At 39.3% G+C, this 15,359-nt stretch overlaps 1 protein-coding gene across 3 annotated transcripts in view; it reads left to right on the top strand.

Moving 5' to 3' along the window:
• PPP3CA (protein phosphatase 3 catalytic subunit alpha) overlaps positions 1-15,359 on the top strand; it is a 366,845-nt gene that overhangs the window by 205,373 nt on the left and 146,113 nt on the right. The window lies entirely within an intron of this gene.

Here is a 15,359-nt window from a genome sequence, read left to right on the forward strand (position 1 = left end):
TGTGGTAAGTATTATGAGTGTCACAGAGGGAAAATACAGATTCTTTCATCTGTGTCTCTAAAACCTGTTCCTGTTTACCAAAGGAGATAGGAAATTAATGAATGGTTAGAATAAATTTCTCTACAAAGTGGTGATTGAGCACAGGAATGTTAGTGCCATCCTGCCGGGAGTCAGAGCCCAGCTCTGTTGCATATTGGTTTCAGTTTCCTACAGAGCAAGGATAATAATGGTTGTTCTAAAGACTAAATGTGAGAATACCTTGAAACAATTTAGAACAGTGCTAGACATACAATAAGTATTGTATTGTTTAACTATTATTATTATTTACTATTATCATTTAGTAGAACTTTTCAGTAAACTCTTTTTTACCCATAGTGTTAACTTATGCTATTTAACAGCTATTTAAAGGATTGTTCTTAACCTGGAGTGTGCATCAGAACCAACTACAGAGCTTCAAAAAATAGGACGGAGGGGATGGCTGGGGAGGGGAAATCACTAACTAGATAGTATACAAGTATCAACTTTGGTGACGGGAAAGACAACATACTATATAGGGAAGTCAGCACAACTTGAAGGCAAAGTCATAGAAGCTTCCTAGACACATCCAAACACCTTGAGGGACAGAGGGCTGGCGACCACGGTCTTAGGGGACATCTAGGTCAACTTGCATAACATAGTTCATAAAGAAAATGTTCTACATCATATTTTGGCGAGTAGTGTCTGGGCGCTTAAAAGCTTGCGAGTGGCCATCTAAAATACATTTATTGGTCCCAGCACATTCCAAGCATAGGAGAATGAAGAAAATCAAAGACACAAGGAAAATATTAGTCCAAAGGACTAATACAGCACATGAACCATAGCCTCCACCAGCCTGAGCCCGGAAGAACTGGACGGTGCCCGGCTACCGTCACCAACTGCTCTGACAGGGATCACAGTAGAGGGTCCCAGACAGAGCAAAAGAAAAATCTACAACAAAATTCAAGTTCACAAAAAAAGACCAGACTTACTTGTCTGACAGAGACTGGAGGAACCCCTGAGACTCTGGCCCTGGGACATCCTGCTAACAGAACTGAAGCCACTTCTAACGCCCACTTTTTAGCCAAAGATTAGAAAGGTCTATAAAACAAAGGGTAACACATGTGAGGAGCGTGCTTCTATACGAGAACAAATGGGCAACTCCTGCCCCAAGGCAAGACGAGAAGTCAGAAACGGACTGGAAAACTGGAGGAATGGACATGGGGAATGTGGGCTGGGAAGGGGGCGAGTGCTGACATGTTGCAGGGATTGCAACCAGTGTCACAAAACTGAGAAACTAATTTACACCTAAATTTACACACTTTTACCTAAAGCACAATTTAAAAAAGAAAAAAAGCTTGGGGAAAAAAAATGTATCCAGGCCACATTGTAGGAGGTCTTTATTCAGTAAGTTGAAATTGGGTTTCATTTTTTGAAAACTTCACAGATGACTCAAATTTACTTCAAGGTAAAAACTGACAGTTTTAAAATGACACGAAAAGAAATTACACATACGTCAGAAAGGAATGTAAGCTACTGACAAGTAACTGAAGGACTTTGTTCTGTGTACCTGCCCTTGAGTGAATATTGATAGCTACTTGGAAGTCTGTAGACAATAGGCAAAACAAATATTTAAGAGTTGTTGTAGACTCTAGCTGATCCCTTTTCCAAATGGGATTTAATCTTTAATTTTTTTTTTCTCCAAAATACCAGAATGAGAAATTAATTGCCCAAAATCTGTTTGACAAGACTAGAGCGTGAGCTTCGGGAAAACAGGGATTTTTGTCGGTGTCACTGATATATTGGTATAAACTGGGTGCTCAGTAAATACGAGTTGAAGGAATTCCATGAATTTTGTAAGCCTTAAGATATTTTAGAAGGGATAAAACCAAACTCGTTGCTGTTGAGCCAATTCTTACTCACGTAGATAAATTATAGGTTGTGTGAGGATTCTCTAGTGAGGGTGGATGAAGAGTATGTTGGTTTTTCTGTTACTTTCCTGAGTAAAATCCTGGCATAGATCAAGAAAAGTGCAGAGAGCAGATGTGAGGTGTGAGGCTGATTCAAGCATGATGGACGTTTTCCACAAATATGTTTCCTCTTCTTCCTTTGCACCACTTATCGCTCTGTCCCATGGTGCTATTTCCCAAATTTTAGCTCCAAGAAATGCTGGTGGCGCGATGGCTAAGTGTCCGGCTGCTAATCGAAAGATTGGCAGTTCAAACCCACCCAGGGACTCTGGCAGAAAGACCTGGTGATTTGCTTCCCTAAGGATTGCAGCCTAGGAAACCCTATGGGGTGGTTCTACCCTGTCACATGAGGTGGCTGTAAGTCAGAATCAACTTGATGGCACCCAGCAACAGCAGCTCCTTTCCAATTAAATTCTGCTTAATTACTCAAAGTAATGTATAAAATGTTTATTACTTTTGTTTTTTTTCGATTTTGGCTGATGATCTATGTTTATTATGTGGTTAACTGTGGCTTCAGTAATATCAGGAAGAATTACAGCCTTGAGAGTCCTGGAGATTAAAGCTGGTCATCTCAGTACTTTGCAGTGTGTTACATGGAGCCCTGGTGGCACAGTAGTTAAGAGCTATGGCTGCTAACCAAAAGGTCGGCAGTTCGAATCCACCAGGCGCTCCTTGGAAACTGTATGGGGCAGTTCTACAATGCCCCACTACGAGTCAGAATTGACTCGATGGCAACGGATTTGGTCTGGTTTGGTTTATTGACTTTTAATGTCTATGGGTGACTTTCAACAAGAAGCAGAAGGATATTTTTTCCATTTTCTATGTCATTTTATCTAATTATGGGAAAAATAATGTCCTGAGGCTTAAGTGGCTGAGATTAGGTGCGATTTGTTTTAAAGCCACAATTCTTTTGTGATTTGAATTGCTATTCAGAAATTTTAAATTATTGTTTGAGGGTAATTAAAGTCACTATTGTGTCCTGTGTCATGGTTCTTAATCAGGCTGTCATGAAGATGGTGTAGATCAGGAAATGCTAGAAAATAAATACTGTACTTGACATGGAAAATTATAGAAATGGGAAATGAGCCAAAAGACTTGGGCCTGCCTGGTAATTCACTGCCCAAATTCAAAATATACCTATGGCACCCACTTGTAAGGAGAAGACCCTTTATTCTTCAGAATTAACACTCCCCAATTTTAAGAGGATAAAATCAGCATATCCTGAAACACATGGCTTGTAAATGATTCTTAAATTAGTATTTCTCGAAGGCTCTTGCTGTAGATTGCCTTACACTTGCAAAGCCATTGCATATGAAAGTCAGCCTTAAAAAAGGTGTTTCCCGCATCTGTTATGTAACATTTGAATGATCAATCCCTGCCTTCTAGCAGTTTACAATCAAATACTGAAAACATTTTCATTTATTCCAGTTGTTTTCCAGTTGATTCTTACTCATGACGGCCTCATCGTGGGCTAGAGTAGAACTATGCTCCATAGACTTTTTTTTTTTTAATTTACTTTTATTGAGCTTCAAGTGAACGTTTACAATTCAAGTCAGTCTGTCACATATAAGTTTACATACATCTTACTCCGTACTCCCACTTGCTCTCCCCCTAATGAGTCAGCCGTTCCAGTCTCTCCTTTCATGACAATTTTGCCAGCTTCCCACTCTCTCTATCCTCCCATCCCCCCTCCAGACAGGAGATGCCAACACAGTCTCAAGTGTCCACCTGATATAATTAGCTCACTCTTCATCAGCATCTCTCTCCCACCCACTGTCCAGTTCCTTTCATGTCTGATGAATTGTCTTTGGGGATGGTTCCCGTCCTGTGCCAACAGAAGGTTTGGGGACCATGATTGCCAGGATTCCTCTAGTCACAGTCAGACCATTAAGTCTGGTCTTTTTATGAGAATTTGGGGTCTGCATCCCACTGATCTCCTGCTCCCTCAGGAGTTTTCTGTTGCGCTCCCTGTCAGGGCAGTCATCGATTGTGGCCGGGCACCAACTAGTTCTTCTGGTCTCAGGATGATGTAGGTCTCTGGTTCATGTGGCCCTTTCTGTCTCTTGGGCTCTTAGTTGTCGTGTGACCTTGGTGTTCTTCATTCTCCTTTGATCCAGGTGGGTTGAGACCAATTGATGCATCTTAGATGGCCGCTTGTTAGCATTTAAGACCCCAGATGCCACATTTCAAAGTGGGGCTCCATAGACTTTTCAAAAGTAGATCACCAGGCCTTTCTTCCAAAGTGCTTCTGGGTGGATTGAACCTCCAGCCTTTTGTTAGCAGCTGAATATGTTAAGGTTTTGCACCACGTAGGGACTCTTAGTCACGTGAGGCATGGTAGAAACCATCAAACCCATAGGTGTGCATTTAGTAACTGCTTCTTTCTGTATGACACTCCTTTTCAAGCCTGTTTCCAGTTTATATTGGTCTGAAGGGATACTTAGCATATGCACGCAATTACTGTGATTGCTTTTCAAAATTAGTGTCAGGGGCTTGATTGATGCTTTCCAGGGATGCAATATATGGCAGTGTTTTGTTCTGTTGTACATAGAGTTGCTATGAGTTGGGAGCAGCTTGATGGCACCTAACAACAATATATGGTTAGGCAGGTATATGCACCACACAGCTCAGGACCTGGTAGCCTGGGTGAACAGCACCCCCTGGAGTGCGGTAGGACACAACCTGCAAGGCTGTTCTAGTAGCTCTGGGCAAGCTCACATGAGTTCATTCTCAATTAAGTCCCTTCTCTAGGTACTGTGCTAAATTCATATAGAAAGCACAAGTGATGAACTTCACCTAGCAGCTTTATTAGAATTTAGGTAAAATATTTAGTTGGCTAAACTGCCTATACATGGTTACCATACCAGACACTCAGTTTGATTTCGGTGATCAGGCAAGCCTGGCTGTTGACTCTTGGGCCTAGATATAATTACTTAGCCGCTGATCCGTGATTCCTGATTGTAATGAATTGTCCTTGTGGAATAATGAGCATCTCAATTTCCTTTTTGCTCTTGTTATTAAAGACTGTGAGATAGTTTTATCATTGTTTTATTTAAAACATATTATTGATCATTCAGCAAATAAGTGGAAAGGGGAAGAATTAGTTCCTGGTGCTTACCATTGCTATATCAGACTAAGATGATAAATATGGCATTTTTTTTTTTTTATCATAGTCCTATGTAAGCAAATGTATCAAACACAAAAGACTTGGTATAAATATCTAATATAATATTAAGAGATTTTACTTGCTAGACATTGTGGATGGGATGGCTGCTGAAAACTAATTTCCAAGGAGTAATATTTATGGTCTTAATGGATAAGATTTCAGTTTTATAGTACCTAAACATTTTTTTTTTTTTTGACTCAGTCCATTTTCAGTCCTTCTCTTATTGGAGTACTTGCCAAGTTGATACCCCCTCTTCCTTCCCACACTTTGTTGCAAGGATACGGTTGTTGTTAGGTGCCATTGAGTCAATTTTTGACGCATAGCAACCCCATGTGACGAGTAGAATTGCCTCATAGGGTTTTCTAGGTTGTAATCTTTATGGGAACAGATGGCTAGATCTTTCTCCCATAGAGCCCCCTGGGTGGGTTAGCAGCCTAGTGCTTAGCCGACATCACTAGGGCTCCTTTGAAAGGATACTACATGCTTCTATTTTCCACTTAGCTCAAGGGTCACCCTTTCTTAGTCTCCTTGATGGTTCTGCCTTTAGAGTGCTCAGAGTTTATAGTCCTTAGGCCTCTTCTCTCCTCAGTCCACATGCACTCCCTTTTGGTGGTCTTGTCTGTTCTGCTTTCAAAACTATCTTTTGCCCGATGCCTTCTAAATATTTACATCTCCAGCCCAGTCCTTTTTTCTTCCCAAAGTCCAGTCTCATGTTTCTAACTGCCTGTTCATCTCCATTTACCTGTATAAGACACATCTCAAATTTAAACATGTCTAAAACCACACTACCCTGGTGGCATAGTGGTTAAGAGTTACGGCTGCTAACCAGTTATGGCAGTTTGAATCCATCAGGTGCTCCTTGGAAGCCCTATGGGGCTGTTCTACTCTGTCCTATAGGGTCTCTAAGAGTTGGAATCCACTCAACGGCAACGGGTTTGATCTTTTTTTTTTTGGGGGGGGGTGTTATTGACCTTCCTCACTAAATCTGCTCTCCCTACTCTCTTTTACATCTCAGTACACAACAACTCTACTCTTGATGTCTCTCTTTCATACTGTATCATCTGTCTGAAAATTCTGATGGCTCTGTCTTTAAAGTATGCCCAGAATTTGACCACTTCTTATCCTTTTCATTTCTACTCTGGCCCAGGCTGCTTGTCCTCGGTTATTGTGGTATCCTGTTTGTAAATCATTCGCAAACTTCTTTGCCACCCATTCTCAACCCAGCAGTCATGTGATCCTAATGAAACTTAAGTAGGATCATATAACTCTTCCACTCAAATCCCTCTAGTAGCTTTCCTTTTTATTGAAGAGGTGAAATCCTTACATTCATCTCTGAGATTCTATGGAACCTACCCTTACCTTTCTCTCCCTACCTGCTTATTCAAATCAACAACAACGAAAAAAAGCCCGTTGCACTCAGGTCAATTCCTACTCACAGTGACCCTATAGGACAGAGTAGAACTGCCCCACAGAAGTTTCCAAGGAGTGCCTGGTGCATTCGAACTGCCAGCATTTTGGTTAGCAGCCATAGCGCTTAACCACTATGCCACCAGGGTTTCCCCTTCTTACTCTATTTATCTCTGATTTCATCTCTACTCCTCTACTTCTCTCACCCTCATTCATGAACCTGAGTCACACTGGCCTCCTTTCATTTCCTCATATGTGCTCTGTACTTGCCACCACTCCACCCAGAAAGTCGTTCACCCAGATATTCATATGGCCCTCACATCCTTCACGCCTTTTACTCAAAAGTCACCTTCTCAGCTTGGCCTTCCACGACTACTATACATAGTGTTGTAGCTCCACTCTTCCCAGCCACCACCACTTCTTAGATGTTTGCTGTCACCCTCCCCTAATTTATTTTCCTCTATTGCACTTAACTACTGACACAATTTATATGTCAATATTCTATTGATTTTATGTCTTCCTCCACTAGAAAAAAAAAAAAAGCTTAAGGAGGGCAGAAATGTTTCATCACCCCCCCTGCCCCCCCCCCACTCTATTCCTAGTATCTAGAGCAGTATCTGGCACATACTAGGTGCTCAGCAAATACTTGTTCACTCAATTGATAATGATGTAAATATTGACCTAGCCCTTTTTTTAATGCTTTGTATTAGAGCTGTCTAGCTAAAGAAAACTGTGTCTGTCTGGTAATGGTAACCATGTGGGTAGAATTTACCTTTCCCCCCCAAAAATGGTGTTCAGTGTGCATCCAGAAGCAATTTGGTCTTAAGGTAGCTTATCAAAGACCCCCCCCCCCACCCCTGGCCAATGATGAAGGGAATCATCCCTGTTGCTCAGTAAAGACTGTGATTCCACAGTCTACGCTAGTAATGAGCATCCACAGAGCCTAACTGGTTATTTCTCCTACATAAATGTATTTTAGTATTTGTCCCATTTCTTTAATGATACTCTAAATAATGTGGTCAGCTGAAAGCATGGATGTTTGGAGTTTGACTTAAGGCGAATTGTTTCTTGCCTACTTTTCTCCTAAATTCAGGTGAGAATGTTCAGTTGCAGGTATAATTAAAAAGGGGAGGCGAGAAAGAGTGGAAGACTGGCCATGTGCTATTATTTCAGTTTTTAAAATTGTCTTATTTTCTTCAAATAATCCAGTTCTTGTTAATATCAACAGTACAAGGTAGATAAATCATACCATTTTGACTTGGACCCAATGTAGCCTACTCTCATATTAATGTACCCAAAGGAAATATGAAATATAAGTAGCAATCAATAAATGTGTTAGTGTTATTGATGTTGCTTTGGAATTCTTAGAGCTGAGAACTATTTTATCCATCTTTTAAATGATGCAGTAGCTAGTTTCTAATAATTGTCTTAATGGACTGGAGCAACGTATATGAAAATCCAAAAAAGCTAAAGGTAGTTTCTATAGATATAAACTGCGCAATATGGACTCATGGTGGCAGGACGTGCCACATAGCGTGCTACTTCCAAAAGTGACTTGGGCAATAAGAAATTGAGTTTAAGGAAATGTGTTTTTCTTTTTTTGATTTTTCTCATTTGTTTTGCTTTAGAGTCTCCTTTGATGGGGGAGAGTGTTCGGAAAAACATGCTAAGGAAGCAAAAGGAATTGGCAAAAATGAATAAACATAAATGTCTGTGTTGAGGCTGAGTTTTTGGTAGTGAAAATCTACCTCGTTGAAATTGGGAATGGTTTGATGTACTCTAATATGGCTAGTATATATTCTTTTGGCATGAAAATGGGTTATCAGACACCGTTCAATTATGTACTTCAGAAAAGCTAAGGGGACACTTAGTTGAGGTGGAAGGAAATCCTAACTAATGACACTTGACCGAAGAGAATTATGTTGATGTTTGAATGTCTATAAATAAAAAAAAAAACCAAAAAACAAAAACCCAAACCCTTTGCCATTGAGTTGATTCTAGGTCCCAATGCCTATTGCAAGAATAATTTCTTTACCTAGGAGTACTTGTTTTGTATGTCTTATCCAAAAATATTTTTAAGCCAAAATACATGTGCAATTTCAAGGTTATTCTTTTTAAAATCTACTAAATGGATATGTTCCTGCTTCTACCCAGTTGCATTCTTATCACTGCCCTATGTTTTGAAATTTTAATTAATGAACAAGTTTGCAGCTTTCTGCCTTTGCTCATTCCATCATTATGTCACCCATCTGCCTTTCTGTTACTTAACCAGGGTGAGATGAGTCTTTTTTAAAATATTTTAATTATTTATGTTGTTGAAAATATATACAGCAGAATGTACACCAATTCAGCTTCTACATGTACGTTTCACTGACATCGATTTCATTCTTCAAGTTGTACAAACATTCTTACCCACCTTTCCAAATTGTTCCTCCTCCATTAACATATAAACTCACTGCCCTCTAAACTTCTTATCTAACCATTCAAGTTGCTGTTGTCAGTTCGATCCCATATGAATAGTTCTTTGAAAGAGCGCAATGCTCAACAGGGACATTCTTTACTAATTGAACTAAACTAATCGATGGCACTGTAAACTGTTGTTTGGTTTAAAGTAGACTTAAGGGGATAAGTTTGGCTTAAGGTTTAAGGTTTAAAGATTATCTCAGTCTTGCTTTCACTACATGTTTTTTGAAATTTTATTCATTTTCTTGTTGTTGAGAACATGCACAGCAAAACATACACCAGTTCAACAGTTGTTACATGTACAATTTAGTGACATTGATTACGTTCTTTGAGTTGTGCAACCATTCTCACCCTCCTTTTCTGAGTTGTTTCTCACCCTCCTTTTCTGAGTTGTTTCTCCCTCATTAACATAAACTCACTGCCCCCTAAGGTTCCTTACAGATAGTTCGTAAAGGAACATAATGCTCAAGGCAGACCTTTTTTAATAGTTAAGCTAAACTGTTTGGTTTTAAGAAGAATTCAGGGAATATTTTTGGTTTAAGGTTTAAAGATTACCCCAGGGCAATAGTTTCAGGAGTCATCTATCCTCCATGGATCCAGAAAGTCTGGATTCCATGAGAATTTGAAATTCTATTCTGCATTTTCCCCCTTTTGATCAAGATTCTTCTGTGGAATCTTTGATCAAAATGTTCGATAATGGTGACCAGGCAGCATCTAGTTCTTAAGGTCTAATGGCAAAGGAGGCAGTTGTTCATGGAGGCACTTAGCCACACATTCCATATCCTCCTTCTATTCCTGACTCTCCCTCTTCCTCTCTTGTGCCAGGTGAGTGTAGATCGGTTATTGTCCCTTGGATGGTTGCTTGCAATCTTTTAAGACCCCAGGCACTATGCAATGAACTAGGAGATAAAATAGAAGCACCAAACACATTATTAGGCCAATTAACTGGGATGTCTCATGAAACCATGACTCTAAAAATCCAAACCAAGGAACCAAATCCCATGAGATGTTTTGTTGTACCTAGCGGCCTCAACAGCTACTTTTTTTTTTTTTTTTGGCTATTGTCGTAAGCATATGTATCACACAACTTTTGCCAATTCAGCTTTTAACGGGTGTACAGTTTATTTACAGCACTCACAATAATTGGCTGTGCGACCCTACCGCTACTCAATGTGAGATGGATCTTAGCATAGAAATTTTTTTGTGGTGGTTGTTTAGAAAATTTTATGAATCTATTGTCAATCTCACTACCAAAGAAGCTAATGCCAATTTGAGTGTATTTCAATGTTGCTGTTTAATAAATTCCTTTTATTTTAATGTAAAAGTACCTGCTGTTTCAAAAATGACTGCCGTGTGTTTGTGTATGGCCAGATAGTGTAAATTATGATGAAGTACACATACAAGCTTTCTAATACTTGGACGCTTTAGACAGATCTCAAAGAAGGACGATATTTCAGATGTTCACAGATTTTTCTTATTCTTGGGTAAAGCAACAGAGAGAAAGCGCTTAATATCAAATTTTTAAAAAAGTTAAGAATCATACCTGACTGTGTAAAACCAAAGCGAAACCAAACCCATTGCCGTCAAGTCGATTCTGACTATAGCAACCCTATAAGACAGAGTAGAAGTTTCCCAAAGAGTTTCCAAGGAGTACCTGGTGGATTCGAACCGTCAACCTTTTGGTTAGCAGCTGGAGCACTTAACCACTGCACCACGAGGGTTTCCTTGATTGTGTAAATGGATAAGGAAATGTCTGAAGCACTGTGAAGAGTTGATGTTCTGTTCATATCGCTGTGGTTGTCTGACACAGCAAATATTTTATTATTTTTATAGGGAATAATTATTTATTCTGTATTAACAAATGGCATTATTTCCTGTTGCTGAATCCAGAATATGAAAGTGTTGGGGAGAAAGACTGCCGTATGCAAAGAGAAGTGTAGGATGTCTGTCTTTCTGTGATCATTCTTATTTTAAAATCATATGCAGTATCCCTTATCCCCCAAAAGGTACAAGAAAAGGCTTTCTACTCTAAGAGTTGTCCGACATGGAACAAGCTACTTTTGCTTTTGTTGAGTTTTGTTGTTGCCTTCTTTGGTTTTGGTTTGTTTTTAATGGTGAGCTCCAAAGAACAGGTATCCATCTGTTGGGAATAATGTATAAGGGCTTCTCGTACTGGATGGACCACTGGACAAGATCATTTTCTCTTTCCCCAAAGGTTAGTACTAATCAGTAGATCATGGTACAATTTGAAAAATAAAGGAAAATTTATGTATGTAACTTCTATATGTTTGTAAGGTTGCCAGCCGTTTATCTCTGGGAAGACCATTCTTTATTCTGAGATCCTATTTTAAAATTAATTATAGATGGGACTGGCTTAGTTTAATGCCTTTGTGAAGCAAAAGAGCGTGTTGACAATTATGTTTTGATTCAACCCCCACTCCCCTTCCCTGCCGTGGTGATATTTTACTGGCCTACGAAATCCAAAAGTTGGGAACCACTGGACTAGATGTTCTCAGTTGTTCATTCACAAGTATTCAGTGCCAACCTACCTGATTAGCAGATTTTTGAAGGGCTTTTATTTCTAAAGAGCCAGGGCCCTGAAAACCCCTTGTCGTTGAGTGTCTAGAACTGTGCTACCATAACCTAGCCCGGGCCTTGCATAAGTGCAAGGGGTGAAAAGAGAGGGAGCAATAGGAATAAAGATGAAAATACGTTGTTAAGAGGTCATTTAAGCCTTGTGGAAACGGTGGGGATAAGAGAGGGAGGAACAATATTGGCCTGCCTCCATCAAACAATTGTAGAGACTGTGCCTGCTTATGCTACATGCTTATGTGGGGTCTCTTTGAAAACCCACCACCTTAACTTGTGGACCAATTGTTGGTAGCTGCCATTGAATCAACCCCCAACTCATGACGACTCCGTGCAAAATGGAACTAAATGCTACCCGGTCCTGCACCATCCCCGTGATTGCTTGTGGATTGGACTGCTGTGATCCACAGGGTTTTCTTTGGCTGAATTTTGGAAGCCGATCACTAGGCCTTTCTTTCTAGTCCATCTTAGTGTGAAAGCTCCGCTGAAACATGTTCAGTGTCGTAGCAACTCATAAGTCTCCAGTGCCAGGAGGGTGGTGCCTGCAAGTGAAGTGCATTGGCCAGTAATTGAAGCTGGAACTACTGCTGCCATCTACAGATGAAGGAAATCCCTGCCAAGCTATAACAGCTAAGTGGAAATTCTTAAAAGGTGCAATGAGTCAAATTTTCTAGCAACAAATTTAATCTCTGGAACAAGATATAATAAACTGTATACAGTGTCAATTATAAATTTAATATACGTGTACCTGTATGCCTCTATGCATTTGAGTGGGCTGACTAAGAAATTCATTTTCTAGGGTTGGTGGAAAGGGGGGAGGTCTTCATGTTTATTTTTCACAAGGGTCAGAAGATCAGAAATCTGTTGTTTAGCTAACTCTGATATATAACTGATATATTTCACTTTTTATTTTTTAAGAAATGTGGACTGTCAAGGTAGAATTTTCTTACAGAATGAAAAGACAAACAAAAAAAGGCAAGTCATTTACCAGTCTCTGTGTGTGAAAAACTATCAGCTTGCTTACTTCAGGGCAGCTACCATTATGGTGTGCTGGTGAAGACACTGGCTTCCCTTGGTCTTTTGGGAACAAATGAATTTTCTCTTACACACTGACTCCATCTGGTCCTTTTCCCAGATCCTTCAGAAATTTGCAAACTGTATTTGAATTTATTTAGTCTCCCCTCAACTATCCAAGAATCTACACAGCTTTCACCTTTATGCATTAACAGAGACTTTATGATTGTGTAACAAAATTGTCAACTAAGCCTGTTTCCTTAGTATCTGCATTTAAATGAGTCTCAGGACTGCCAGTCTTCTAGAGCTAAAGAATCCTTTCTCATTTGGCAGCAGATAACTTGCCGCCAGCCCCTTCCCATCTGATAAATGTTCCCATAGCAACACTAAGGCAATCTGTTTAGTTACATTAACTACCGAAATTATAGCCTGAGAAAATGTATAATGTTTTATACCATATTATAGCACCTAGTGAAAGGACTCTTAAACTGTACTGTTCGTGGGTGATTGACTTCATTGTAATGGAGTGGGGGGTGTTAAAATCACCAATAAAAATATTACTATTTCTTTTTTGTAAGGGAAAAAAAGAAACCCTTGAAATATGAGTCATTTTAACTTCAACAAAGCCTCAGAATTATTGTTGATGTTAACAGATCTAATTTTCCTGAGCTCATTTGCCTTAAGCCTGTCCCCATATTATCTATTTGGATACTTACACACATACACATATTCTAAAGAATACTTTCATTGTTCCAAATTATTTTTAAAGAATAGGTACAAGGTAGATATACAAAAGCAAAAATGCCTGTATGTGAAAACTGAAAGGCCACTACCATCTTTTTCTGCAACAGAGTAAGGTAAAAGCGTTTGCTACTTGAGAGAGTTTTAAGTAACCCAAACACAAGTCTGGCTTCACAGAAACGAACAAGGGGTCATTAATCATCGTGCAAGACATATTTTGCTATTAATGACTTCACCATTGTCATCCTACACTGAAAGGAATCCCTGGGTGGTGCAAACAGTTAAACGCCAAACTACTAGCTGAGAGCTAGGCTGTTTGAACCCACCCAGAGGTGACAAAGAAAACATGCCTGGCAATCTGCTTCCGAAAGGTCACACCCTTGAAAATCCTATGCAGCAGTTCTTTCTGCACACATGGGATCACCATGAGTTGGAATTGACTCAACCGCCACTAACAACAACAATCCTATATTGAACACTCAGATTGCATTTAGCACAGGTTGACTCCTACATATTTTATTTATATGTAAATTGGGGGATATTATTTTTTGACTGGATTGATATTAAATATTAAATAAAATATTAAGGTTTGAAGAGACTAAAGAATTCATGCTGCCCATTCTCCTGCTTAGTAAAATGAAAAACTTGGGGCAGAAAGTACAAATTATTTGCCAAAGTGAACCAAATCTTGTTGGTAAGAATTAGATTATTTATTATTAACGGCTTTGCCAATGGGATTCTGTGGAGAAAAAAAATGCAGGCATTTTAGAATTTTGATAAGTACTTCACCACTGCAATTGCTATGAAGACTTATACTTATCACACTATTAAAATGGCACATGACAGTTCAGAATAGTGTGTGGAATGTAGTAGGCATGTACCATGCTTTTCTATTATACTTTCTGTTTTACATTGTCCTTCAGTACTTTCCCCAGGTAGTTAAGTCACCTTATCCTATCTTAGTTATTATAATGATGCATGCATTAATTTTTTTCCTATTAGGCAAATTTCAATAAGAACCAGGCAATATTTTAAAGGTAACTTCAATTTTTGTAGCTCTAAAAATAATACTGCCCATAGCAGTGGCCCCATTTCTGTGCACAGATGGTTTTGATGTATGTATTTCAGGTATCTGGAGCAAGCACTAAAAGACAAGCCTGGTTGGTACCTATTTTAGAATTAGCCCTACATCTGAAAATGTATATTATGGAAAGTTTTATTTCTGGAATTTATGCAGTCCTGTAATGAGACTAAATTTTGTTCAGGGAATTTTTTAAGTAGCGACAATGCAGCACATAGTGTAGGCATGATTTTAGAATGAGAGGCAATGTAAGGTTTTCAGAATCAATTTTATTTAATAAAATAACTCTGTTCATTTATTGACCACTAGTAAGTAAGCAAAGCTGTGTTCCTACTGGCACCAGAAGGCCAGTCAAGTTCTTTCAATTGAAAAAAATTTCTGAAAAAAAAAAAAGAATTATAACAAGACTAAACCTTCCACCTTGTGGTGGAAGGATCAAATCACTGTAAAACCCTTGGGTATCCCTGCCTGAGATAATTAAGTTCAGATGAAATCAGAGGCGGGGCACTGTTCTTATCCTGGGAGGAGGAGGTAGCAGTGGACAGGTATGGGAGGGAAAGTGGGGAAGGAGACTGATGAACGAACACTCACTTGGATCAGTGTAGCTCAAGGGAAGGACACTGGCTTCTGAATCTGTTTGCCTATTTTCTAGTTTTAACCTCCTCACTTCTGTTGAGAGCCTGTGGAGCAAACTGACAGGGGTGGTTTACATCTTAGCTGGCCGTATTACCTGCTGGTCTTAAGAATTTGGGCCAGTTACCTAAGACTCTTGGCCTCAGTGTCCTCATCTGTACAATACAAATTATACTGGTACCTTCCTTATGGAGTTGTGAGGATTAAATAAGCCAGTACATGAGAACCCCATTTTTTTTTTTTCATTGCAAAATGGCATATTATAGGTAATGTGAAGATT

This window comes from Loxodonta africana, chromosome 5, assembly GCF_030014295.1.
Source record: "Loxodonta africana isolate mLoxAfr1 chromosome 5, mLoxAfr1.hap2, whole genome shotgun sequence".
In the NCBI taxonomy this organism is placed as follows: Eukaryota; Metazoa; Chordata; class Mammalia; order Proboscidea; family Elephantidae; genus Loxodonta; species Loxodonta africana.